We start from the raw sequence: 27,128 nt of genomic DNA, 5'->3' as shown, positions 1-27,128 counted from the left end.
TTGCAGCAATCAAAATCCTTGTCATTTTGTAAAGTGGCTATAGGCCAGACACACATAAAAGATTTACAAGGCTATTTGAACTACCATCCACCCAATCTGAACCAACTCTTGCATTTAACCTAGAACAAATCCATGCACTAGAAGTGGAATAACAAACTGAAGCTCATACACTAGGCCGAGAACCAATTCATGCTCAAGATAAAAAAAAAAACATCCACTAGCGCAGAGAGTCCATGTTCAGTCTAAGGGTTCAGGGAGAACTTGATGTCTCACCGGGCGCCTAGGACGTCAAGGGAGACCATGAGGAAGGAGGCAAGTCACGGAGACCGCATATCGTTTTTCACAACCACCAGAGCACCTGGCATGAACAAGTAAGAAGTGGAGACTGTGTTAATTTAGCACATGGCATGAGCATATCATCTTGCCAACAGGAACATTTTTAGTTACAATAAATGGTGATGCTATATACCTGAAGATAGTCGAATCGGCAAGAGCCACCATGGATGTGCATCAGATCTTCGTCTCATGGCACAGTCGCCGACTCAGACAAGGACAATGGGCAGACGGAAACAACCGCAAAAGAAGCACAACTCATGTAATCATATTCTAGACTGTATGATTATGAACAAGAATCTAAACAAAACAATTTGTGGTACTACATAAACTAGAACGATTTGTACCTCCAGAACCTTCAGTTATATATCTCTCAAATATTACTAGGTTTTATCAGATGCGCTGGCTGATTATCTCCACGTATTGGTCCGGGATCTTCTTCACTGTTCCGAGCACGATGCTACCTAGTACCCACCCACAACACTGGCTGGGTTTAACAAACACATGATGCTGCTCAGCTCTAGACCATCAGATTTATTATTTACAAAACAAAAAGATTACTCCAGCTAATAAACCATATTAAACACAGAGTTAAGGAGGTAGAAAAGCAGCTGCAAGATGCACCCAGCTGCAGGATCCATCATCTACTCCTCCTCAAGAAGAATTAAAACATGATGACCAGCTCTAAATGGAAACCAGGTATACAAAAATGACAGCAAGTTTCTGTATGTGCATGAGTGAACATGCATGCTAAGGTTCCCGCCTTTTCATTCAGCAATAAGCAACTCACGAGCCTAACGAAATAGACACTCCATGAAACATCTTAAATAAACTAGAGAGGAAGTCATCACAGCTCAAAAACGAATGACAACCAATAGTGCACGGCATGAAAAGCTCATGCAATCAAATCCTGGAACAACACATGCCTAGCTTGATTATTATAACATCTGAAGGAGACGCAGTCGCGAAAGAATCATCATCACATGAATCCATCAACCAGATTCAGTCATCAAGCCATCATTGTGATCACAAACCCACTTTGATCAATTACACATGAAAAAGATTGGTTCGTGTTGCAACACAACACTCTGAACATTTATTGACCATCAGCAGCACTCCTCCGGCTGCCTGAACAAGGAAGATTCAATTTTTGTTTCAGAATTGGGGAGAAGAGGATCGGGGGTTGCGGGTTGGGGCACGGCTAATACCTCGAGAAGCACCTGGGGTGGTCGACGTTCCGGTGCCGGCGACTCCGCTGGACGGCTCCATCTGCACGGCCACGGCCTCCGGGCGCGAGGACCCGGTGGTGAAGGGAGCCCAGGGACGGAGCGGCGAGGCGAGGTAGGGGACGCGGAAGACAATGGAGGAGGCGTCGCGTGTGGCCTGGCCCGCGCCGTCCACGACGCCGGCCGGCCGGCCGGCCGGCCGGCCGGCGACCTAGGGTTTCGCGGTGGCGAAGGTTCAGGCTTGATTGGACGCGCGTCGGCGAGGGATTATGCAGGAGGTACGGTGTCGGAGCAGCGCCGGACGGTGGCGACGCCGGCGTGGCCCAGCCAGAGGCGAGAATGGAGCGGCAGAAAGAGGGCGGAGGGGCATGTATCTGGTCGAGCTGGGCGCGATAGAGGTGGAGGGGAGGAGGGTCAGCAGAGGGGAGGAGCCGCCGGTGGTCTGGGGCGGCGGAGGTTGTGGGTGGCCGGCGATATTGAGAGGAGATCGAGAAGGAGTTGGGTATTGGGAAAGCACAAGACGGAGTCACGGAGATGGTGTGACGCTGGCCAAAATTCAGTCCGTGATTATGGCCCAAAATCCCGTCTGTGATTGCTTAGCCCAAACTAAAGTATTTATATTGCTTAGCCCAATCTAAAGTATTTATTAGCTCTCAAAAAAAAAAAGAAATTTCCCGCTCGCACAGCTCCAAAATAAAAACTCTACATCTCAAAAAAAAAAAAAAAACTCTACAGCATCTCACTCAAGTCTCGTTTGGTATTTAAGCAAGTAGTAGTAGTAGTACATGCGTGCGTATGTATTGGAATGAGCGTACAAATCGATGGATGGATGCATGCACTACTATAGCTAGCTTCGTATGTAATTTATATGTGGTACTTCTACCACAACACATACATGAATACATGATAAAATTTTCAAACATGCACATATGCATTTGCACCCCATTGCACTTGTTACCATTGGGACAATAGACATTTTTCGAAAAGTTTTGTCGACAAAAATCTGTGTGGCACGCTAAGTTCGAGGATATCATGGATTGGCGGGTATTTACATGCACACGCCTCGAGGGAGGCAACCGCGGTCCGGCGATGGCGGAGGACAATCACAACCACGGCACATGCATCGATGTGATACCCATGTTACCCGGCGAAAGGCGATACGAAGGCAGACACGAGCCAACAAGCCATGTATCGAAACAACGCCTCGTGAAACCTCGATCCAATATGCTAGGGTCTAGGAGTGTCGCTGATGCCAGTGAGTGTATAAAGACCGCCACCAACCGCAAGAGTACCGAGAAGTGTCGATGAAAAGGCGTTTTATACCCGAGACTATGGGACCACTCTAGAGTGTTTCTCGAGAAAGGCGAAAGATAACTTACGGAGAAGGTGCAGCACCGAAATGTCATCACCATGGTCGAAACATAACATGTTGTTGAAGGCTCTCCCTAGGATGACAAGACAGCTTTGCTTCGGACACCGTGATCATAACCTAGTTCCTCTACGGCTATATCCCATGGGATAGAGGGATGAAAAAAGGCAAAATTATCTGATGCCTTCAAGCCCAACATCATAAATGGCAAAGTAGACATTGATGGATTCGCAAGCCAACATAAGACCCACATCAAAGAAAATGTAGGTATGACTCGTTATTGGTGATAGAATCGGTAACACTAGACCACAAAAGGTTATACACTTGTCAGCACAACTCACAAATAGCTCTCCAAATAAGGCAACGGGGACAATGGGTGCACGGCCTAGCTGTTGTCGGGCCTCATGCTCTCGGCATTGGCGCTAACAATGTACACATGCGTCGGAGATGGTGGCGTAAATGCCTTGCGAAATAAGCACAAAACAAGATTAAGTAAAAGCCTTCTCAAAAAGTTATCAATATAATAAATAAAGTATTACACGTGGTTTTAGGACACATGCGCCATCAAAGACAATGGTGGACTAATATCGAACTTAAATCTCGTAGTTAGAGGCGATGCCATCGACCATACTTACAAAATATGAGTGTGTACTTAGGCACATGCACGCATAAGACCTCGGGTGTACATTGCCGTAAAAGGAGGATTATAGAGGTTCTCAAACCATGCAGAGATTTGCATGGTGACTATCTGGTCATCCTTGATGTGGCCAACGACAGATATATCGATGTTTATACTAGCATAATAGAACCAACCTAATGTCACATGAAATAATAGGTAATAAATCTCAAAGCATAAAATAATGAACCAAAAAACATGTGACAGGGAAATGGTAGCTATTAAGTATCCCTTCGAATAAACTAAGGACGATGATGACAAGCGTAGGCGATGGCTCCGACACGGAGAGGCCGATGTAGAACACAACACCAATTCACATATATCATCTCCAACGATGGTCGTGATTAAAATGTTTTTCATAACTTGAGTTTAATATGCAAAAAGTCATAGGTCAAAGTTAAAGTCGAACCAAGCATGGTAGTTTAGGCCAATAAACATCATCGACGGATCGGCATTAGGAGGACACCAATACCATAAAAGTTTAAACCAACTATTCACCCTCCTCTAGGAGGCCTCCGGGTGTCCTTTTAGTAATGCGTAGACACCTACCGCAATATTAACGAGAAGTGTTCATGGAAATGCATTAGATACCCGAGACTACGAGACCACTCAAGAGTGCTTGCCGCGTAAGGCGAAAGATAACTTACTAAGATGGTGCAGACACGAAGGTGTCATCACCATGGTCGAAACACAACATTTTGTTGAAGGCTCTTCCTAGAATGCCAAGAAAACTTTGATTGGGACACCGTGATCATAACCTAGCTCCTCTTAGGCTAGATCCCAAGGGATAGATAGACGAAAAGAGGTAAAGTTATCTCGATATATTCAAGGCCCACATCATAAGGCCCATGTAAACAATGATGGGTTCGCGGGTCAACACAAGACCGACATCAATGAATACATGTATGACTCATTATTGGTGATACAACTAGAGACACTAGATTGCAAAAAAGTTATACACTTTTCAGCACAACTCCCAAATTGTTCTCCAACTAAGGCATGAGGGACAATGAGTAACAATGTACACTCATGTTGGGGATGGTGGCGTAAAAGCCTTGCGATATAAGCACAAAACAATATTAACATGCGCTGCCACCGACAATAATGGACTAATATTTAACTTAAATCTCATAGTTAGAGGCGATGACATCGACCAAACTTACAAAATATGAGTGTGTACTTAAATACATGCATGTATAAGACCTCGGGTGTACATTGCCATAAAAGGATGACTATAGGGGTTCTCAAACCATGCATAGATTTGCATGATGTCTATCTTGTCATCCTTGATGTGGCTAACAACAGACATATCGATGTTTATACTAGCATAATATAAAAAAGCTTAATGGCACAAGAAATAATAGGTAATAAATCCTAAAGCATAAAATAATGAAACAAAAAACATGTGACAAATTAATGATAGCTATTAACTATCCCTTAGCATAAACTAAGGACAATGATTGCACAGATGGGCGATGGCTCCGACACCCAAGATTGTTAAGCGCGATGAAGAACACAACACCGATTCACATATATCATCTCCAACAATGATCATGATCAAAATGTTTTATATAGATCGAGATGTAAATATGAAGTATTTCATAGGTCAAAGTTAAAGTCGAACCAATCACGATAGTTTAGGTTCTAAATTTTCATTTTGTATTATCCTATCTACTATAGCATTGTGGTGTTATTGGAGAGCACCATTATTCCAGAACTAATATGCACTTCTACTTTAAGAGTTCTAGAACTTGGGTTCATTGCCTATATATACATTAGCAAGCACGGGGAGGTTTTTGAGCCTATATTTAGATATTTTTGGACTTCTCGGACAACGACACCCACCCTAAGTTTCATCGTTTCCTTCATCTCGCATGGCATCTCATCACTCTTTGTTTTTTTTTTGGCATGAGCGGACTCGGGGTGTAATTGTTGATCTTGGGGAGTTGAGTCGATATTTTGTGTCACCGAGGTAGAGTGTGAGTACAAGAACATTTTTTTACGATGCCAAGCATATGACGAAAGATACAATGCATGCAAGAGATGGCTACAAAGAAGGTATTTTCCCTGCACATCGAACATTAACTAAGAACCTAGTTCGAATTTTCCCCGGAGTCCGAGGATATGTATGGGTTGAAGACCATGCCGCTGCTCTTTTTGTGTCATTGTAGATGCAAGGCTGATTGTCAGAGTCATCAAGCCACGGTTCAACCGTGATCTTATGAGCAGAGTATACCGGGGAAGAGCGGGTGTCTACATGGAACCATCAACGTCGGCAAAAATGCTTCTTCTCCTTGCTCTCATGAAATCGTCGACTCACCGGAAGTGGGGGATGTCGACTTTGGTGTTCAACCTCATCCCTGTTCTCTCAAGTTTGTTTAACAGCCCCCCCCCCCCCCCTTTCAGAAAAAGAGTTTATCTGATCTCGCAATTTTTATTTATTTATCAAGAGTATATAAATCCATAGGCATGAAACGAGATGATAGCAAATAAGGCATCACATAGTAGGTGCATGAATGGAAAAGAATTGATTTATTCAAATGGGTTAATCAAATGTGTAATTGCTTGATTACTTGCACTTTTTCATGGAAGGGCTACTCTCTTCGTTTGGGCAAGTCCCTCCTCTTTTTCATGAGTAATATCAAAGGACGGACTAATATTAATACCCTAAAATCAAGCGACATGTTCATTTATCTAGCCAATGCATGACGTATTAGTAATAGGAATTAAGTGGGAAGAGAAAAGGAATGGGAGAGTCATTAATCCTAGGTACGGTAGGCAAAGCGTCGATCTAGTAGGATTACCGGACGAATTAAATCCGATGGAGCCATCCCGGCTATCAATGTGCACCCAATTTACTTGGTGATCTGCGTGATTCATGTATTACTACTGTAAATAACTGCGTTGCTTTTTAAAATTGTGATATAGTGCCGTGATATATGAGTTAACAAGTTTAATAGGCTGATTGGCCTGCTTTGTGAGTCAACAAATCCTATTTTTACGGAGTAATAATACATCCATCCCTGTAAATGCTGATTGGGCAGTAAAAGGGGAGGTAATTTACATGAGAAGACGGAAGGAACGCACAACGCATGACCTCCGTTCTCCTATCGATCTCTCTCACTCAATCCGCCGCCGCCGCCGCCGCCGCCGCTCGGTGCTGCTCTCCGGTGATAACCCCGCCTTGCAGTTCACCGGCAGGCCACCCCACCACACCAACGCGATTCCCTCGCCACCGGACACCCCCACCTACCCAATCCCCATCCGCCCCCATGATTCCCTACATGCCGGCGTCGAGAACCTCCGCCCGGTCCTTGTCCTCACCATCCGGAGCGCACGGACTTGGGCGCCCCCGTGGCGGCGCCGGCGCAGGTCACGACCCCACTCGCCGTCGTGGCGCCTCCCGTCGACCTGGGATCCCGGTGCCCCTCCGACTCGCTGCGCCCGCCATGGGCGACGGCCCAAACAGCATCAGCGGGCGGCCGCCGGAGGGCCTCCTCCACGGCGTCCGCGTCCCGCCACCGTGGAGCTCGTAGCAGGGAGGCAAGGCGGAGTAAATGGTGGTCGCTTTCCCGGCCGCCGGCGACCTCCAGGACAACCTCCCCGAGCTGTGGCCGCCGACCTGGCACCACTCTGTTCCCGCTGCCGTCAGCCACCTCCCCAACCTGCAGCTGCCCGGTGAGGCCCCTCTCCTCCTTCTCCTTCATGCCTGTTATTCCTTGTAAATTTCGTTTCTTTCTATCTACTATGTTCATGAACTTCACTGGACACTGCTAATTTGATGCAAAAAAGATGTGCAATGGCTGTGGTAAATGTGTCCAAGTGACGATGATTATATTTGTGATACTGGTGGCTTGCTTTTGATTCATTCCTGTAGATAAAACAGAGACGGTTTGCTACTGATTGCACAAAATGCAATTCAGCTCTTATGCACTGCCTACTTTCAGTTTTGGATACAATTTCAGGTCCCTTACTTACAGACACACAAGTAATCTCGCACGCGCAATGGGCGTCTGGACTGATATGAACTCAACAAAAATACACTGCAAATATATTATTGTAGTAGACTAAAGGAAGAATCACTAGATATGCCAAGCATATGTCTTTGAATGGCTCATTCATAGCTAGATCATTGGCACAAAATTTCTAGTATATGTTAGATCAACAAATATATATAATTTATACTGTGAGCATTCTGCTTCAAAATATAAGATAATGCATTGCACAATACAGTTTACCCTACTGCTCGATCCCATAGCATGTACTCGTCTACTAAAGCACAATTACAGTTGCCTTCTTTCTCAGGATTCTACCAAGCTTTATTATGAGGCCAACAATAACAAACTTGCTACGAGTTACTCGCATCCAAAGTTTCTAGTTAGCAAAAAAAAATGAAAGGCTCCATCGGAATTTTAATGTTCTCCCAATTCTTGTGGATGTCAGAAAATAATGTATCCATAATCTGTAATTGGTTTCTGTTTGCTTCGTGTTGGACCACGGACCATTATGTATGAGTCCAGTATTATTGCAAATGAGATGTGATACAAGAGTTAGTCAACACAAACCATGTACATAAAAATAGTTACCAGAAAAATAAACGGTATTAAGCAACAAAGAGTGGTAGTGTATCTAAATAGTTAGTGATACAGACCCATGTTGACGATGGTGTGCATTCTCCCATTGGAATAGTGTCTTCTGATTATTAAAACCCAGCGTTGAACAAAATACATTGGTGTCTGAATGTTTTCACAATCTCACCCACCTTGGTGTCTCCACGTTTCATATCCTTGTGTTTGTCGAGAACAAATTTGAGAGATTATTTCCTGATGGATATCAAGAGAGAACCATGAGATCTGTCGGCTTCTTAGATGTGATCGGTGAGTGGTGCCTCATGTGCGGCTTGGCCTTCTTCGGGTCATTGTCGCCTTGTCGGTTGGTGCTTGGCTGCGTGCCTTTCCACGACAAAAACCTCGCCTCTACGGGGATGACTGCAGACTGGCCATCGAGGAGCACATGGTTATCCTCGGACCGGGCGTCATTCGAGAGAATCTTGTGGGGCTGGCGGTGCGCGGCGGGACGCTCAGGGCGGCGCGATGAAAAATATGGTCAGGAATTGGGATGCGGCGGCGTGGTACTGCTCTCGATGATGGGCGGTTATTCTATTTTTCGAGTGTATGCTGCAGTTTTTGGACAATCTGTGCGGGCGGGGGATTGGTGGCAAATGGCATGGGCGTGGGTGTGGAAATTGGTACTACATCATTATGCTAATCCTAATCGTTAGATTTAGGTGATTAAGGGTGATGGTTATATGAGGGTACAACTTAAACTGATGCATCATTGGAGAACTCTAAAGTGTTATATGCGGGAAATCGTGTGATAGATGTTATATGGATCCAACCCCTCTCGTGCTTTTTATATTAGTGTGTATGTTCAGAAAAATAGCTTTGGGGCTTATATTCTCACGGTACGAAAAAATTATAGAAGTTGTATGGATGTTGATATGCTATATCTAATGCTTGTATGGTCTCATGATTAAGTCGATCAGTCCACCAATCTGTTGAAGAAAACATATCTCTTTTGTCGTTTTTAGTTGCTCATGTTAGCTTCTGTTGGTGCAGAATTTGATTGGGGGGGGGGGGATAATTAGGTATCAATTGGCTAGATTTTCAGATTGTTTGTGTGGCTCCAATTACTATATATGCGCAAGTTCTTTGGGGAATGACAGATTTACTATTTTTCTTTGGCGAATGAAAGATTTGCAGTCACATAGCAGTGTTGCTGCTCCACTCCACAATTTGCTCTATCATGATTCATATCTTTCCCACTTCTTTATTAGTTAACCAAATTCAATAGCACCACATAAAGCTAACTAACTCTGATAGTTTTTGTGGTATCTTCGTCTCAATAAATACCGACCTTCCCACTCTCATGTGCGGACGGAGGGACAACAAACTCAAGAGGAGGTACATAAGAGGAATCTCAGGGATGAACTTGAGGAACGTGAACGCAAGAACTTCTCATCCAAGGATAAGTCCTATGTTGGTAATACCTCTGGGTCCATATATATATGCGCTTTCTCCCTTGTCTATCGATATCGGGCTTGCCATAAGCATAACTTCTCTCCTGTGATGTTTGACTTCTGTTGTTGCCGTGTAACTTTGAATCATAATTGATAAATGAAACCTATTTTTTCTTGCAAAACGAGATGTACCGACGAAAAAGATCAGGCCTGCTCTTTGAGTGTTGGTGGAACTAATTAATGCTATAGCAAAACCTGTTAAGTGCTTGTATATGTTCAAAACAGCATGAATATTTACTCCGTTGGCAATCACAGGTTCAAACGAGATGAGGATAAGATAGTTTCATGGGAAATTGATGCATCTGACTCTGACGTGGATGCCACAAGTAATGATGAAAGGCCTGTTTACTTCTTGCTCGATAATTGATAAACCATACTTCTCCAAAGTGTTGATGAGCCTTTGCTTGCTGTTGCATGGACGGGATTAACTTTTACATCGTCTAGCTGAATTAATAAATTGCATCGTGGTTTGGGGCGGAAAGCTGTTACGTTTGTGCTATGTACCATAAACTTTGGTATTGGTAACATATTAATAAACTCGCAAGCATGCTTAGTTCGTTCTAGTCGGGACGTGTTTAGACCAAATTGTAAAACGGCAAAAAGAATGGTGCACAACTGTCTTGAAATTTAGTTGAGGGTCTTGAATTATTTTTGTACATGGTTTTGTATTTGGGCCCTTTTTAGTTGAACTGATTATCTCAGTTTATTCCAGTTCTTACTCATCAAATTGCAACTTCCATACAACAATGACGATGATGACACTGAGGCTCTAATCGCAGAGCTCAAAAGGTTTAAATAGAAAGAGACGAGGATATGTTTAAATGCTTAATAATGTTCTTTTCATGTTTCCTTTGCAGGTAGGATGATGATGTTGTATTCAAGAACAAGATCGTGGAGAGACCAAGAATCCAAAAAGGTTCATCAACAACACCATTAAGAGTGATTGCCATCGCAAGTTTCTGCATAGGTACATGAAACAATTTTATTTTATGCTTTATGTTGTACGGAGCGTGTATGTTATGATATCTTGGAAAGAAGCTGGCGATGTTCCGGTATTATGAAGATTGATATGTATGACAAACTGTTAACATTTTTCTTGTCTGGATGATGATATTTTTACCTGACTAAACAAATCCACCGCTTGTGTATAACTGATATGTTGTGTCATAAATTTTGTCTTTATTGGTTGACATGTTCCCTAGCCAGTATTCTGAAGATCTAATATTTGAAGTCTTTGACATATTCCCTAGCCACATTTACCTTGAAAGTAAGTATGTTTATGTTGTTGTGCAGTCTTTGGTAATGCTTTGTGTTTCAGCTGAATTCGTTGAGTGCTTGAAACACCGTTTAACTTCTTAATTGGTCTTCTCTTGGGAGAATGTTTTTAACTGAACCCCATAGTTCCTTCTACGTTTATAGTTCTTGCTTTTGATAGCTTTCAGATTAGGCTAGAAGTATAGGTAATGAGAGTTTAGCCTAGTAAAGTGGGAGGTTACACCCTCCAGCCTATATTTCTCTTGTCATTCGAGTTGTTTTGCTGCTCAAAGATTTTGTCTGGGCACTTTTCAGCCTATATCTTCCTAGTTACACGGTTGTCTGGCCACTTTTCCGAGGTTGGATGGAGATTTTGTCAGCGATGTTCGGGTATTGTTGCTTGTTATCGGATGAAGTAGCTTATTTTCCTCCCCCTTTTTGGTCTTTTTTTTGCATTGGCTTCTTTGTTTATTTGTTCTTTTATTTTCTACGTTCAAACTAATATCTATTTGTTTGCTGGCCCATCTCATGGGCAAAATGATATTTAGTGAGCCATCGATCTAAGTTGTTTTCTTGGTTTGTGGTTCTTTCTGTTTGATTGTTGTCTGATTTTTTACTATTATAGAAGTAGTAATAGTTTAGACGAGGAATGTGGCAGGTTACTCTTTACCTCTGTTTCTCTTGGAAGAGTTGGTGTGCTGCTCGGAGACTGATATCATTTTCCTCCACTGTTAGCTGGCTACTTCTTTAGAGGGCTGCTCTGGAGGGGATAGGGCGAATTCCTTTTCTCTCTCTTTAACTGCTTAGTGTGCATAGTTTCTTGTAGCTCTGGGAATGTAGCTCCTTGCTTGCCATCTATCTTGTAGCTAGAATTGACTTAGCCGTACATGAATTTCCTACATGATCCTCTCATGGTTTTTGTACTATAGCATTCTTCCTATCCGTTTGTCTGCTTGATGACTTGTCTATCTTTGCGACTTAAGATGGTATGATGAAATGATGATTATGTCCCCTTCATTTAGCTCACGCAAGCTGGCACACATGCTAAGTCGAAATTTATCTCCTTTGTGTTTGATATGCTTCCGGAACAATTAGGAAGTTGAATTAGCGAGTTGATGGTTGTGGAGAAGAGGATGGACCCTTGTGGCGAGAGAAGAGGCGTATCCAAGGAGAAATTGTTGGAAAACGGGAAAAAGAAGATTAAGAAAGGCTGCTTGACTCGAATTTTACGTATATGCCAAAGTCTTACGTGATTGCTACGGAAGACATGAGTCGAAGCAAAATACTAGAAGTGGGACAATGAACCCGCACCACATGTTTGGGATGGTGATCTCATCTCCTGACTTTATTCGTTTCATTGGTGAGTAGTAGTGGCGTAAAGCTTCTATGAAATATAGTAAATTCCACATTTCATAAATTAAATGGCTATATATTGGTATTGTCCTATCTCATAATCAACCGTATCCGCATATTTGAGCTTTTAATTTACTTAAAGATTTTGACTTTTGTTAGATAAGCATCCGGTTGTGTGCTTCTGGTCTCTGTTGGCTTTATCTATTCTCGTCTCGATCTTGCAGTATAAGTTTGTTACTAAACTGTTAAATGCATAATCACCGAGTTCAATACCTTAGCTCTTAATGATGATTCTCCCTCTGCATTTCGTAGGTGTGAAGGTAGTGGAAGCGGAGCAGTATGCCCCTGATGTGGCTTGAAGGGAGCCTTGGATGCCAGATCATGCCAGGTGGCATGCTTTTTTCTGATGGGGATGGGTGTCAGGGGCTTACATCCATTGGCTGGGTGCAGCAGAAGGTGTGTGATCTTTGATTACCTGGGATGGGATGCTTTTCTGATGGGACCATGTTCCGAACAAGTTAAGCATTGAATATTTTTTAGACATATTCTACGATGTCTTGAAGCTTACAATTATTGAGGCCCTTGAATCAACATGGATCTTTGATCTTATCGGTTGCTCTTAGGGTCCTTGTTCGTTGGTAGCTCAACTAAGGATTAAGCTAGATGCTAATATTAACTAAGGATTTCAAGCATTCACGTAGTTTCAATTATTGCACATTTCCCACTTTTACTCTAGCTGTTGTCAACAATATATGTGTGATATTCTCAAAGTCTGATCAACTTTGGCACCGCCGCACCAGAACTGTCATATGCAGCTGCTTTTGTTAGTGTTGGTGTCAGCTGTGAAATTAATCCCTCTGATCTGGGCTGATACATTAATATTACCATCTAGCTTAATCAACTGAGCATGCATCTTGAAAGTTTATAAGGAATAACATAGGTATCAACAATTTCAGGTATTTTGATGAATCTAAAACTTGGAGCCTGCCTCGCTATGTGCTAACTCCCGTTCCTCTTGTCCTGCATTTTATTTGTCCGGACATATTTTGATTTTGTTGTTAATGCCTTACTTTTATTCACGATGATATTTCAGGATTCTTGTCTGTCATGAGTGAGTACACGATCCGGATAAGCACCAAGCCGACCGACTAGCTCACACGCGACGACGAGTAGGTGAAAAGGAAGGTTAGGAAAACCAAGCCCAAAAACTCATTGCACGACGGTGAGCCTCGGGAAAATGGTAGTGAGCTCCCGGTGGCAAGTGCTACGCCACGTGCCCTTACAGGTCGAGCCTTCCCACATCACGGACCGACAGTTGAGAGGATGACCCTGTTTTAATGATGTACGGCTTTATCGAGGTGCTTCGACCATTGGAAGGTATAAATTCTTGCCTCCTAGGTACGATCCAAGTTTTATTACGTTAATCAAAGTCAGGTTTCTGATGGGTTGTGACTCTGTAGCTTGAGATTTTTTCTTGATGTGGATGGATCTTATAGATATGTATTGATAGTCTTACTTGTCTTGCTACAGTTGAATGGTTATTCTTTCGTAGTCTGACGGTACAAATTAATTATTATTTTTTAAATCATGAAATATTGCCAACACTAGTGTGGCGTTAAATTTGTAGTGCAATTCTCATTTAGACTCCGTAATGAGAAAATATATGTTACGAACATATACCATTCTTGTCAACGCAATTTTTGTCCATGGTAACTGCACATATACTATCTTATCTATCTCGCTATGCATGATAGTTGAAAGTCTGGTTTTGTTCTCAATGGCACGACTTAATTTCTGTTCTTATAAATATCCGAGCATCTCCGAAGCATCCATAGTACAAAATAACTTTAGCTATCATCTACATTTTCCATTTTTTCAAACTAAGTGGATTGTCCGAATTGGGGATATTGCAGTGCTTAAATCAACAATATAACAACTTAGTTGGCATCAACATCACCCAAACACTTGATATGATTGTTGCTATCAAAACAATAGTAAATTTTCCAAGTTGAAAGAAACTTATGTCCATGAACAATGAATTTTATTTTATCTTTCTTTTGGCAGAGTAAAGTGGCATTGTATATTCATTTCTTCAGATTATTATTATTAGAAGCAACTAGCCCGGTTTGACATGAGCTTGTTTCTTCATAGGTAATTCAGGTTTGGTATGTCACAGGAAAGGATGAAGCGAACAAAGCAAATTAGATCGTTCTAAGTTCGACACCTGCTGCCTTTTCTTTCATCTCCGACTTGATAGGATGTGTGCTTGATTTGGCCCCCTGCTTGGACTACCTCCTCGGCTTGGCGGCGGTGATGTTCGGCCTCGACTACGCTCTCCGGTAAACTACGGTCCACCTTCGGTTCCGGCTCCCATGTGCTCTATGATTGGCGGTGATGTTAAGCCTCGTCTACTTTCCTATAACTGTTGCTGCATTACCACGTATCTCCAAACTATGTTGTAGATAGTGGATCTCATTCCCTTTCCCATGTACATTCATCTCAACCTCACCTTTCTATTGTCCACTATACCACCAATCCTTTGCCATATTGTAAGAAATGAGAATTGGACTGATCGATGTTAGTGAAACGAGAAGAGGTTGAGGATGGTGTGCATTCTCCCATTGGAATAGTGTACTCTGGTTATTGAAACCCAGCGTTGAACAAAATTCATTGGTGTCCGAATGTTTTGATAATTTCACCCGAGTTTGGTGTTTGCATGTTTGTCACGTCCACTGCGATCGTCAAGAACAAATTTGATAGACTATTTTCCGATGGACATCGGGAGAGAACCGTAAGATCCGTCGGCTTCTTAGATGTGGTCGAGAGTGGAGCCTCGCGTGGAGCTTGGCCTCCTTCAAGTCGTGGTCGTTGTCGCCTTGCCGAGTTGGTGGTGGCTGCGTACTTCCCCACGGCAAAAACCCGGCCTCTCCGGAGATGAGCTGCTAGTCGAGGAGCGCAAGGATCTCCTCGGACTGGGTGACATTCAGAGAACCTTGCGGGGTTGGCAGTGCACGGCGGGACGCCTGGGGCGGCATGGTGAGATATATGGTCAGGACTCGGGAGGCGGCAGCGTGGTCCTGCTCTTGATGACGGGTAGTTTTTCTATTTTTTGAGTGGATGCTGCAGGTTTTGGACAATCCGTGCGGTGGGGGATTGGTGGCAAATGGCATGGGCGTGGGGTGTGGAAATTGGTATTACACCATTAGGCTAATCCTAATCATTAGATGTAGCTGATTAAGGGTGATGATTACGGGGGTATGTCTTAAACGGATGCATCAAACCCCTCTCATACATTGTCTTCTGTTGTTGCCTTGTACCTTTGAATTGTAATTAATAAATGAAACCTCTTTTTTCTTGCAGACGAGAGGGACCGGCGAAAAAGTTCAGGCCTGCTCTTAGAAGGTCGGTGAAACTAAATAATGCTATAGCAGAGCCTGTTTAGTGCTTGTTTATGTTCAAGGCAGCATGAACATTTACTCTGTTGGCAATCACAGATTCAAACGGGACGAGGATAAGATAGTTCCACGGGAACTTGATGTAGATGACTCTGATGTGGAGCCCAGAAGTGACGATGAAAGGTTTGTTTACTTCTTGCTCAGTAATTAATAAAGCATACTTGTCCAAAATGTTGATGAGACTCTTCCCGCTGTTGCATTGTCAGGATTAAATGCTACATCTTCTAACTGCACTAATAAATTGTGTCATGGATCTGAGATGAAATGGTCCTTTCTGTGCTATCTACCGTAAACTTCGGTATTAGATAACATATTAATACACTCCCAAGCATGCTTAGTTCATTCTAGTTGGAGTGTCTTGAAATTATGTTTAGGGTTTTGAATTATTTTGGTAAACGGTTGTTTATTTGGTCCCTTTTTAGTTGAACTAATTATCTCAGTTTATTCTAGTTTATCCATGCAATGATAACGATGATGACACTCAGGCTCTAACCGCAGAGCTCAAAAGGATTAAAAAAAGAAAGAGTTGAGGATATGCTTAGAAATGTTTGTGTTTTCTTCTCTGTGCTATCATTTTGAGGTTCCTTTTTTTCCTTTAGCTTTAAATATTAATGTTAAGTTCTTCGACCCTGTGTTTTCTACAAGACGGCCAGCAAGCAGAAGAGGAGGCCAAGATGAGGAGGCTGAGCCGATGCGAGGAAACCCACTGGAATAACCCCGCATCCTTCAATGTGAAGAGAAGGTTAAGCCGGTGATGTTTTTCTCGTATTACATACTTTTTCGAAGAAGGTCCCTCGCTTTATGGTGAGCTTAATACTATTCTTTGTATGTTTCCTTTGCGGATGGGATGATGATTTTGTAGTCAAGAACCGAGGATCATGGAGAGACCAAGACTCCCAAACGGTTCATCAACGACCCCATGAGGAGCGAATTCCACCGCAAATTTCTGCGTAGGTACATGAAATGATGTTGCTTTATGCTTTATGTTGTCTGGATGTGTATGTCATGACCTCCTGGAAAGAGTTTGTGATGTTCCAGTATTTTGAAGATCGATATGTATGACAAACTTTACATTTTCCTTGTCTGGATGGTGATATTTTTACCTGACTAAAGAAATCCACTGCTTGTGTATAACTGATTTTGTTCATAACATTTGTGTTTATTGGTACCTACTATTTGAAGTCTTTGACATGTTCCCTAGCCACACTTACCGGAAAGTAAGTATGTTTATGTGGTTGTGGAGCGGTGTCTTTGGTAATGCTTTTTGTTTCAATTTGAATTCGTAGAGTGCTTGAAACACTGATTAGCTTATTGGTCTTCTCTTGGGAGAATGTTTTTAAGTGAACTCCATAGCTCCTTCCCTGTTTGTAGTTCTTGCTTTTGATTTCATTCAGATTAGGCTAGAAGTATAGGTAGTGAGAGTTTAGCCTAGTAAAGTGCCAGGTTATACCCTCAAGCCTATATTTCTCTTGTCATCGGTGTTGTTGTGCTGCTCGGAGATTTGTATCTTCCTAGTTACACGGTTGTCTGGCCACTTTTCCAGAGGCTGGTTGGAGATTTTTTCTATTGATGTTCATATATTGTTGCTTGTTAGCAGATGGAGTACCTTGTTTTCCTCCCTTTTCTTGGTCTGTTCTGCTTTCGCTTCACTGTTTACTTGTTCTTTTCTTTTCTACGTTCAAACTAATATCTATTTGCTTGCTGGCCCATCTCTTGGGCAAAATGATTTTTAGTGAGTTATCGATCCAAGTTGTTTTCTTGGTTTTTTGTTTTTTCTGTTTGATTACTATCTGATTTGTGACTACTGTAGAAGTAGTAATAATTTAGTTGAGGAACATGCATGTTACCCTTTGCCTTTTTTCTCTCTGTTTAATTGGTTAGTCTGCATAGTTTCTTGTTGCTGTGGAAATGTACTCCCTCCGATCCTAAAAAAATGTCCAAACCATAGTCTAATTAAGTTTTCTAATTAACCTCTTCCGAATTAACCAATTCTATGCATGCAACCTGTGTCCAGTGGCTCCGTACATGCGCGCAGCGAGCAGCAGACTACACATGCGCGCAGCAGCGAGAAAGGGGACTGCGGGTTCATAAGACAAGAAGATCAAGGATGTTTTTTTGTAAAATCGTACTTCAGACTCTTTTTTAGGATCAGAGGGAGTAGTTCTTTGCTTGCCATCTATCTTGTAGCTAAAATTGACCTAGTCGTGCATGAATTTGCTTGCATGATCCTCTCATTGTTATTTTAGCAAAGCATTGTTCCTATCCGTTTATCTGTCGATGACTTGTCTATGCTTGCAGCTTAAGATGGTATGATGAAATGGTGATATTTCTAACACAATCGGCACACATACTAAGTCGAAATTTATCCCCTTTGTGTTTGATATGCTTCCGGAACGACTATGAAGTTGAATCAGCGAGTCCATGGTTGTGGAGAAGGGGATGGAGCCTTGTGGCGAGAGAAGAGGCGTATCCAAGGAGAAATTGTTGGAAAATGGGAAAAGGAAGATTGAGAAGCTGCTCGACTCGATTTTTCCGGATATGTCAAAGTCTCACATGCTTGGTACACAAGACATGACCGAAGCAAAATACTAGAAGTGGGAGAAGGAACCCGCACCACATGTCTGGGATGGTGAGCTCATCTCCTGACTTTATTTGTATCATTGGTGAGTAGTAGTGGCCTAAAGCTTCTGTGAAATATAGGCAATTCCACATTTCATAAAATAAAATTGCTATATATCGGTAATGTCCTATCTCATAATCAACTATGTATACGTGTGTGTGTGCATATTTGAGCTTAATTTACTTAGGGATTTTTACCTTTTGTGTTAGATAATCATCCGAGTTGTGTGCTTCTGGTCTCTATTGGCGGTTCTCGCCTCAATCTTGTAGTACAAGTTGGTTACTAAATTGTTCAATGAATAATCACCGAGCTGATCACTTTAAGTCTTAATGAAGACTTTCCCTCTGCATTGCACGGTTGTCTAAGGTAGTGGAAGAGGAGCAGTATGCCCCTGATGTGGCTTAGAGGGATCCTTGGACGCCACATCATGCCAGGCGGCATGCTTTTCTGACGGGTCTAAGGGTCAGGGGCATACATCCGTTGGTCATCTTTGATTACCTTGGATGGGATGCTTATCTGATGGGAGATGTGTTGAACAAGATAAGCAGCGAATATTTTTAAGACATGTTCTACTGATGTCTTGAAGCTTTCAATTATCGAGGCCCTTGAATCAACATGGAGCTTTGATCTTATCAATTATCCTTAGGGTCCTTGTTTCCTGGTAGCCCAAATTTTTTTTTTGAGCTTGTTATAACTAATGGTTTCAAGGTATCATGTCATGTCATATGTTGCACATTTCCCCTTCTACTCTAGCTCTTGTCGGTACTAAGCTGTCATCGTTCGTGCTCTGCTATTCTCGAAGTCCGGTCAACTTTGGCACTTGCCACACCGGAACTAGTCGTATGCAGATACTTTTGTTAGTGCTTGGTGTCAACTGTGAAATTAATACCTCTTATCTGGGTTGATAAATTAATATTAGCATCTAGCTTAATCAACTGAGCATCTTTAAAGTTTATAAGGAATAACTTAGGTATCAATCATTTCAGGTATTTGGTTGAATCTAAAACTTGGAGCTGTCGGCTTATGTGCTAACTAATGTTCCTCTTGTCCTGCACTTTATTTGTCCGAACATGCTTTGATTTTGTTGTTAATGCCTTATTTTTACTCGTGTTGCTATTTTAGGATTCTTGTCCATCATGGGTGAGCACATGATCCAGATATGCAGCAAGATGTTCAACCAGCTCACACGTGACGACGAGAAGGTGAAAATGAAGGTTAGCACACCCAAGCCCAAGAAACTCATTGAACAACAACGAGCCTCAGGAGAATGGAAGTGAGCTTCCAGTGATGCTGCAATGCCACGTGCCCTTCTGCTCAGGCCTTCCCACATCACGGACTGGCAGCTGAGAGGATGACCCTAGTTTAATGTTGTCTGGCTTTATCGAGGTGCTTGTGCCATTGGAAGGTATAAATTCTTGTCTCCTATGTCTGTTCCAAGTTTCTGTTGTTAATCAAAGTCGGGTTATTGATGGTTTGTGACTTTGTAGATTGAGATTTTTTCTTGATGTGGATGGAGCTTACAGATATGTTTTGATAGTCTTACCTGTCTCGCTGGAGTTGAATGGTTATTCTTGGTAGGCTGCAGTACAAAATTGAATTAGTTATGATTTTTCTTGATGTGGATGAAGCTTTGTGGCAAGAGAAGAGGCGAGGAGAAATCGGTGGAAAAGAGGGAAAAGAAGATTAAGAAGTCTGCTCGACTCGATTTTCTGGATATGTCAAAGTCTCTTACATCCTTGGTACACAAGACATGACTGAAGCAAAATACAATAAGTGGGAGAAGGAACCCGCACCACATGGCTGGGATGGTCATCTCATCTCGTGACTTTATTCGTTTCATTGGTGAGTAGTAATGGTGTAAAGCTTTAGTGAATTATAGGCAATTCCACATTTCATAAAATGGTTGTATATTTGTATTGTCCTATCTCATCATCAAGCGTGTGTGCATATTTGAACTAAATTAACTCAAGGATTTTGACGTCTATTAGATAATCATCTAGGTGCATGTTTCGATCTCTATTGGCTTTATCTATTCTCGCTCTGGATCTTGAAGTATAAGTTTGTTACTAAACTTGTTTAATGAATAATCACCGAGCTCATCACCTTAGCTCTTATCGATATTTTCTCTCTGGATTGCGCGGTGTCTAAGGTAGTGGAACCGGAGCGGTATGCCTACGATATGGCTTAGAGGGAGCATTGGCCGCCGGATCATGCCGGGCGGCATGCTTTTACGATGGGAGTATGTGCTTGAACAATACTAATTAGTTGTGTTAGGGCATACATCCATTGGTCGAGTGCGTGATCTTTGATTACCTACGATGGGATGCTTTTCCGATGGGAGTATGTGTTGAACATGATTATCGGCGGATATTTTTAAGACATCTTCTACAAATTGCATTGAAGCTTAGAATTATCGAGACCCAAATTAACATGGAGCTTTGATTTTATCAGTTAGGGTCCTTGTTCGCTGGTAGCTCAAATATTTTTTTTGAGCTTGTTATAACTAAGGGTTTCAAGGGTTCATGTAGTATCAAATGTTGCGCATTTTCCACTTTTACTCTAGCTCTTGTCAGGACTGCTATTCTCGAAGTCTGATCAACTTTGGCACCGCCACACCAGAATTGTCATATGCAGCTACTTCTGTTAGTGTTGGCATCAGCTGTGAAATTAATCCCTCTGATCTAGGCTGACAAATTAATATTAGCATCTTACTTTATCAACTGAGCAGCTTGAAAGTTTATAAGGAATAACTTAGCTATCAATAATTTTAGGTATTTGGAGGAATCTAAAACATGGAAGTGTCTGCTTATGTGCTTACTCTTGTTCCTCTTGTCCTGCACTTTATTTGTCCGAACATACTTTGGTTTTATTGTTAATGCTCGACTTTTACTCGTGATGCTATTTCAGGATTCTTGTACTGTCATGGTTGAGCACACGATCCAGATAAGCACCAAGTTGATCGATAGCTCACACGTGATGACGAGAAGGTGAAAAGGAAGGTTAGGAAATCCAAACCCAAGAAACTCATTGTACAGCAACAAGCCTCAGAAAAATGGTAGTGAGCTATCCGTGGTCTTGTTTTTTCTTTGAATAAATAATGATCTGTAAGCTTGAGAAATAAGTTTACATGTCACGGGATCGGCAAAGCTAGAGTTTTTGTCGCGACTATTTTCATGCTTGAGACTATTTTCACTGCTGATGCAACATTGTGATGACTATTGGATGCCTTCGCCTGGAAATTCACTTCGATTAAGTGGACTGGACTATATGTATATTGATGTTTCATGCTTCAACCATTTGCCCATGGAGTTCGTAAATTCTGTTGAGATCAAGTACAACATTGGTGAGCCACCTGGAGTAGTGATGTTTGTACATTTTTTGTGTTGCTTAAAACTTCTTTTGTTAGGCAAATATATTTACTTATTATTGAATTGAGATGTGATGAGTTTGGTTCAAATGCTTGCATGTGTGAAATTGCATATGTGAGTACATGTCATTTAAATAATTAGAAATCCTTATCGTGTTGATACATTGGATGCAATGAAGGCGGGGCGGCCAGTGAAGCTGAAGAACGCAAAGGTGGACATGTAAATGCGCCTGGTGGCTAGGCATGGTTGAGAGCATGTTGTCGGAGCTGAAGGCGACATGAGGCTACACCATGTCACTGATGGAGGTGGAGCCGGGACCATGGCAAGGTGAGAAGAGGGTCTGAGTAGCAAGAAAGGATGTGATGCCTTTTCATCTTGGCTGGTTTGTTGGATGTTGTTGCTGTGCCTTTGGATGAATTGTCATTATTCTTGCCGCTAAGGAGGGAGGAGCCATTATATTTGTTGATATGATGATGGCGTTCCTAGCCTCATTGTGGTTAATACTACATACTACATGTAAATTTTGCTTCTTTCTTAAATCTTTCTTTTGTATAGAAATGAAGACGAATTTGTGTACTATAATATTTGGATATAAAGTGAAGATGAATTTGATGCTTGTTGTACGATGATTAATGGCATAAAAAGTCCACTTCCATGGGCTTTCCAAGTTGTGAAGATGTTTGATCTTTACGATGATTAATAGCACCCTTTTGCTCTCTCCCTAGAGTGTGTGAATAGAGTACGAACTGAATCTGTTTAGAGAAATTTGGAATTTTTTGTAACGCATTTTGCCGCAGCTCGCAACATCTTCATTTCTATCTAGACGATCTGGTGTACGGTGAAATCTGAACTTATTGCTTGTGAGTTATCCACTGGAAACCAAGCGCCAAAGGTGCTAGTTATTCGGGATATATGGACAGCCAGAGTTTTCGGTATAGGCTAAGGAAACTAATAATTTAGGAAACAAATCTTTCGGTTCCATTTTTAGTGATTTCGTATCCAAAAATCCACCCCTCATGTTCCTTTAATTACCTCGTGGCTCCTCATTAGACGGATCACCATTATTACGTCCGTCGGCATTCTTTGATTAAGGAAACTAATACACCAAAATTTAGGAAACTAATCATTCAGTTTCATTTAGTGATTACTGTATCTAAAAATCCACCTCCCTTCCGTATTCCTTAAATAGCTCGTGCCTCCTCGTTAAACGCATAGCCATTATTACATCCGCTCGCATGCTTGGAATTACCAGAAAATTAAGGATATATCAAGTAATCCTTCCTCCACGTTGGAGATCCACGGCACAGTGCCTCTCGGTCGTCCATCCTTAACAAGCAACAAACAGAATAGAGGATAAAGATTGCATCTTCTTCCTACGGTACCTACCAGCCAACGAAGAGGAAAAGTTTCGTTCTCCTTCCCGCCCTTATTTTCTTCTAAAAAGTTTCAAACCTTCCTAGCTCTCTTCTATAAGTAGAAGCCCGTTGTCAAACACCGCGTGTGGTTTGCGCGTGTGACTATGACTTAGACTTTGACTCTTGCTCGGTGAGGGGAGGGCGAGGCGTCGAGGCTGCGTTCGGGGGTCATGGCAGAGGCGCTTGGGTGAGTGGCGTTGACTCATGGCCAACCCAACCGCGACTAAAGGTCTTTTCGGCGAATTCCTGCGGTTCCCGCGCGCTAAAGATGTTTTTCAAAATTCTTTTAATTTCTGAATCTTCAAAATACAAATAATATATGAAAAAAATCAGAACATAAAACTAATTCATTTACGAATCTTTAAAATACAAATAATATATGAAAAAATTCAGAAAAATAAAACTAATTCATTTCTGAATCTTTAAAATACAAATAATATATCAAAAACTTCAGAAAATAAAACTAATTCAATTCAAAATCTTAAAAATAAAAATAATATATCAAAAAATTCAGAAAAATAAAACTAATTCAATTCAAAATCTTAAAAATACGAATAATATATCAAAAAATTAAGAAAAGTAAAACTAATTCAATTCAAAATGTTAAAAATACAAATAGTATATAAAAAAATTCATAAAAATAAAACTAATTCAATTCAAAATGTTAAAAATACAAATAATATATCAAAAAAATCAGAAAAATCCAATGTCTTCCCTCATCTGTCTTCCTGCCCCCCGCTTCCCACCAGTTCTTCCGGTCACCTCTGTCTTCCCACAAGTTCTCCCCGGTCTGTCTTCCCGCCGAGTTCTTTCCCGCCTATGTCTTCCCGCCATTTCTTCACGCCTCTATCTTCCCGCCTCTGTCTTTCATGGGTTTGCAGGAAAAAATCCCGAGGAGCAACTTCCGAAGATGCCGTAGGGCGTGTGCACCGACGACATCTTCGAGAAGTTGCGCCACGGGAGATTTTCCAACCCTTTACTCCATCCATGGGGATGAAACTCTCCCTACCTGCTAGGTTGGCTTGTTGGTCCCGGTTGCACCCACCAGCCAGGACTAAAGCTTACCCAGACGTGCTTATCCACCGACAGTTTTGTTAGATGATACAAAACCACCTTTAGACCCGGTTGCACCCACCAGCCGGGACTAAAGCTTACCCAAACGTCCTTATCCCGCCATTTCTTCCCTGTCTTCCCGCCTCTTTCTTCCCGCCACTTTCTTCCCGCCTCCTGTCTTCCCGCTCCCATTTTCCCGCCATTTCTCACTACATATATGTAGCCCGGCTTGGCCAGCATTATCACATCTCTACAATCTCTCATCACTCTCTCATGGCTTCCACCGCACCCACTCTAGCCTACCAGCAGGTGGAGGAGCTTTGCGCCTCGAACTACCCTTGCCCACCGGGTTACCGCATCCCCGCCGGCTGAAGCCTAAGCGCCGGAGGCGTGCCAGTCCCTCCCGTCCCTCGAGTGCTGCGCGCCGGGCGGCCATCACGAACCACTACTACCTCGATCTCACGCCGGAGCAGCGGATGAATCCCCGCTGGCATCCCGATAACCAGCATACTTGGGACGCCTTCTTCATCAATCGGCGTGACAAGGCGCTCGCCAGGTATGAGGAGGACGGTCTTCCTCCTGGGAACTTCCACGAGGCCGGCCGTCGGCTATGGTGGTACGGCCGGACTCTACAGAGCGTCATGGACTACATCACGGCCGGCGATATCCCCCGCCTGCGCTACCCTCGGTTCGAGCCACGAGCGCCGCCGACGGCGGCGGCGACGGCAGCCCAGCGACGACAAGGGCGGCAACTTAGAAGGCGATGACTACCAGTACAACGGCGGCGACTATGAAGACTACGAGTATGCATATTATACGCCTAGGCAGGAGTATGACTAAGTCACTTCAAATTTCATGTATCATCAGTGGTATTTATGGCATGGCCAATCAATTTCGGCAATGCTAGATCCACCAAATCCCATGCAATTACGGCTCCTCTAGTCCTTTTCCCATTATACGCCTAGGCGGGAGTATGACTTAGTCACTCCAAATTTCATGTATCATCGGTGGTATCTCGAATCAATCGAATCATTCGAAAATGGACACCAAACACATCACGAGATAATATAATTCACATGATCCAATCAACAAAGTTTGGTACAATAAATTATTACACATCATTTTTTCCCTTGTGTCCCTGCTTGCTTACGATTGAGCCGTATCCATGGAGCATCCTCATCATTTAACTTAATGCTTGGGTCGGTGTTCACTTTGAAGGGCGGAATTTCACCAAACATATTATAATCTTCTGACATGTCTGTCTTGCCCTCCACTCCCACGATGTTTCTTTTCCCTGAAAGAACAATGTGGCGCTTTGGATCATCGCATGATGTACTCGATCGTTTTCTTATCTTTCTGTTTCCTCGGTTTGCTACTCATGTCCTTCACATAGAAAACCTGAGCGACATCTTTCGCTAGGACGAATGGATCGTCAAGGTAACCAAGATTGTTGAAATCCACCATTGTCATTCCGTATTGCTGGTCCACCTTTACCCCACCTCCTGTTAGCTTGAACCATTTGCAACGGAACAAAGGGACCTTAAAGGAGGGTCCATAGTCAAGTTCCCATATCTCCTCTATGTAACCATAATATATGACCTTTTGCCCATTCTCGGTTGCTGCATCAAAGCGGACACCACTGTTTTGGTTGGTGCTCTTTTTATCTTGGGCGATCGTGTAAAATGTATTCCCATTTATCTCGTACCCTTCGAAAGTCGTTATAGTCGAAGAAGGTGTCTTGGCCAACATGTACAGCTGATCTACAACATGATCGTCATTAATTAAATGTTTTCTCAACCAACTGCCGAAAGTCTCCATGTGGGCCTTCGTAATCCAGGATTCGAGGCTTCCCGGGTTGTCCTCGCGTAAAATATTCTTGTGTTTCTCAAAGTACGGAGCCACCAAGCTGGAATTGGTCGGAAGCCGTGTGGTGTGCTTCGGTCATAGAATGGCCGTCCATACATATCGTTGATTTCCTGCCGATCGTGCCTTTTCCACTTAGTCTCCCCTCGTGCCGCGATCGAGGAAGACCAATCGGCTTAAGGTCGGGAACAAAGTCAACACGGAACTCAATTACCTCCTCATTTCCATAGCCCTTGGCAATGCTTCCTTCCGGCCTAGCACGGTTACGAACATATTTCTTTAATACTCCCATGAACCTCTCAAAGGGGAACATATTGTGTAGAAATACCGGACCGAGGATGGAAATCTCTTCGACTAGGTGAACCAGAAGGTGCGTCATAATATTGAAGAAGGATGGCGGGAACACCAACTCGAAACTGACAAGACATTGGACCACATCGTTCTGTAGCTGTGGTAGATCTTCTTGATTGATTACCTTCTGAGAGATTGCATTGAGGAATGCACATAGCTTCACAATGGCTACTCGAACATTTTCCGGTAGGAGCCCCTCAAAGCAATCGGAAGCAATTGCGTCATAATCACGTGGCGGTCGTGAGACTTCAGGTTTTGGAACTTTTTGTCCGCCATGTTTATTATTCCCTTTATATTCGACGAGAATCCAGCCGGGACCTTCGTACTGCTCAGGCATTCAAAAAAGATGACCTTCTCTTCTTTGGTCAGAGCGTAGCTGGCACAACCTTGAAACCATTCCGGATGCCGGTCATTAGGGTCTTTCAAACGTTGCTGGTCCTGCCGTGCTTCCTTTGTATCATTTGTCTTCCCATACACGCCCAAGAAGCTTAGGAGGTTCACGCAAATATTCTTCGTAACATGCATCACGTCGATTGCGGAGCGGACATCTAGGACTTTCCAATATTCTAGCTCCCGAATATAGATTTCTTCTTCCACATGGGTGCGCGCCCGTCGGCTCCCTGCGGAACCGATTGTCCGCCAGGACCCTTTCCAAAGATGACTTTCAAATCCTTGACCATATCAAATACCTCAGCACCAGTACGTTCCGCAGG

At 42.7% G+C, this 27,128-nt stretch overlaps 4 long non-coding RNA genes across 6 annotated transcripts; 3 read left to right on the top strand and 1 right to left on the bottom strand.

The window, feature by feature from the left end:
• Positions 1-1,295: 1,295 nt before the first annotated feature.
• Positions 1,296-1,607, bottom strand: LOC124677626. The gene is made up of 2 exons (XR_006994151.1): positions 1,542-1,607; positions 1,296-1,461 (listed from the first exon to the last, which is right to left on the bottom strand). It is a non-coding gene; the product is annotated as an uncharacterized LOC124677626 (long non-coding RNA).
• Positions 1,608-9,539: 7,932 nt separating this feature from the next.
• LOC124677622 lies at positions 9,540-16,487 on the top strand. 3 transcript variants are annotated; one of them, XR_006994146.1, is made up of 4 exons: positions 9,540-9,646; positions 15,651-15,692; positions 15,785-15,868; positions 16,391-16,487. It is a non-coding gene; the product is annotated as an uncharacterized LOC124677622 (long non-coding RNA). The 3 variants fall into 3 exon arrangements; XR_006994145.1 differs by lacking the exon at positions 9,540-9,646 and adding an exon at positions 14,611-14,629; XR_006994147.1 differs by lacking the exon at positions 9,540-9,646 and adding an exon at positions 15,280-15,545.
• LOC124677623 lies at positions 12,222-13,490 on the top strand. The gene is made up of 3 exons (XR_006994148.1): positions 12,222-12,297; positions 12,603-12,746; positions 13,384-13,490. It is a non-coding gene; the product is annotated as an uncharacterized LOC124677623 (long non-coding RNA).
• Positions 16,488-18,284: 1,797 nt separating the features above from the next.
• LOC124677625 lies at positions 18,285-20,056 on the top strand. The gene is made up of 3 exons (XR_006994150.1): positions 18,285-18,374; positions 19,488-19,770; positions 19,994-20,056. It is a non-coding gene; the product is annotated as an uncharacterized LOC124677625 (long non-coding RNA).
• The last annotated feature ends 7,072 nt before the right edge of the window (positions 20,057-27,128 follow it).

This window comes from Lolium rigidum, chromosome 7, assembly GCF_022539505.1.
Source record: "Lolium rigidum isolate FL_2022 chromosome 7, APGP_CSIRO_Lrig_0.1, whole genome shotgun sequence".
NCBI classification, from domain to species: Eukaryota; Viridiplantae; Streptophyta; class Magnoliopsida; order Poales; family Poaceae; genus Lolium; species Lolium rigidum.
The sequence above is the reverse complement of the archived record's forward strand: the minus strand, read 5'-3'. Positions and strand labels throughout refer to the sequence as shown.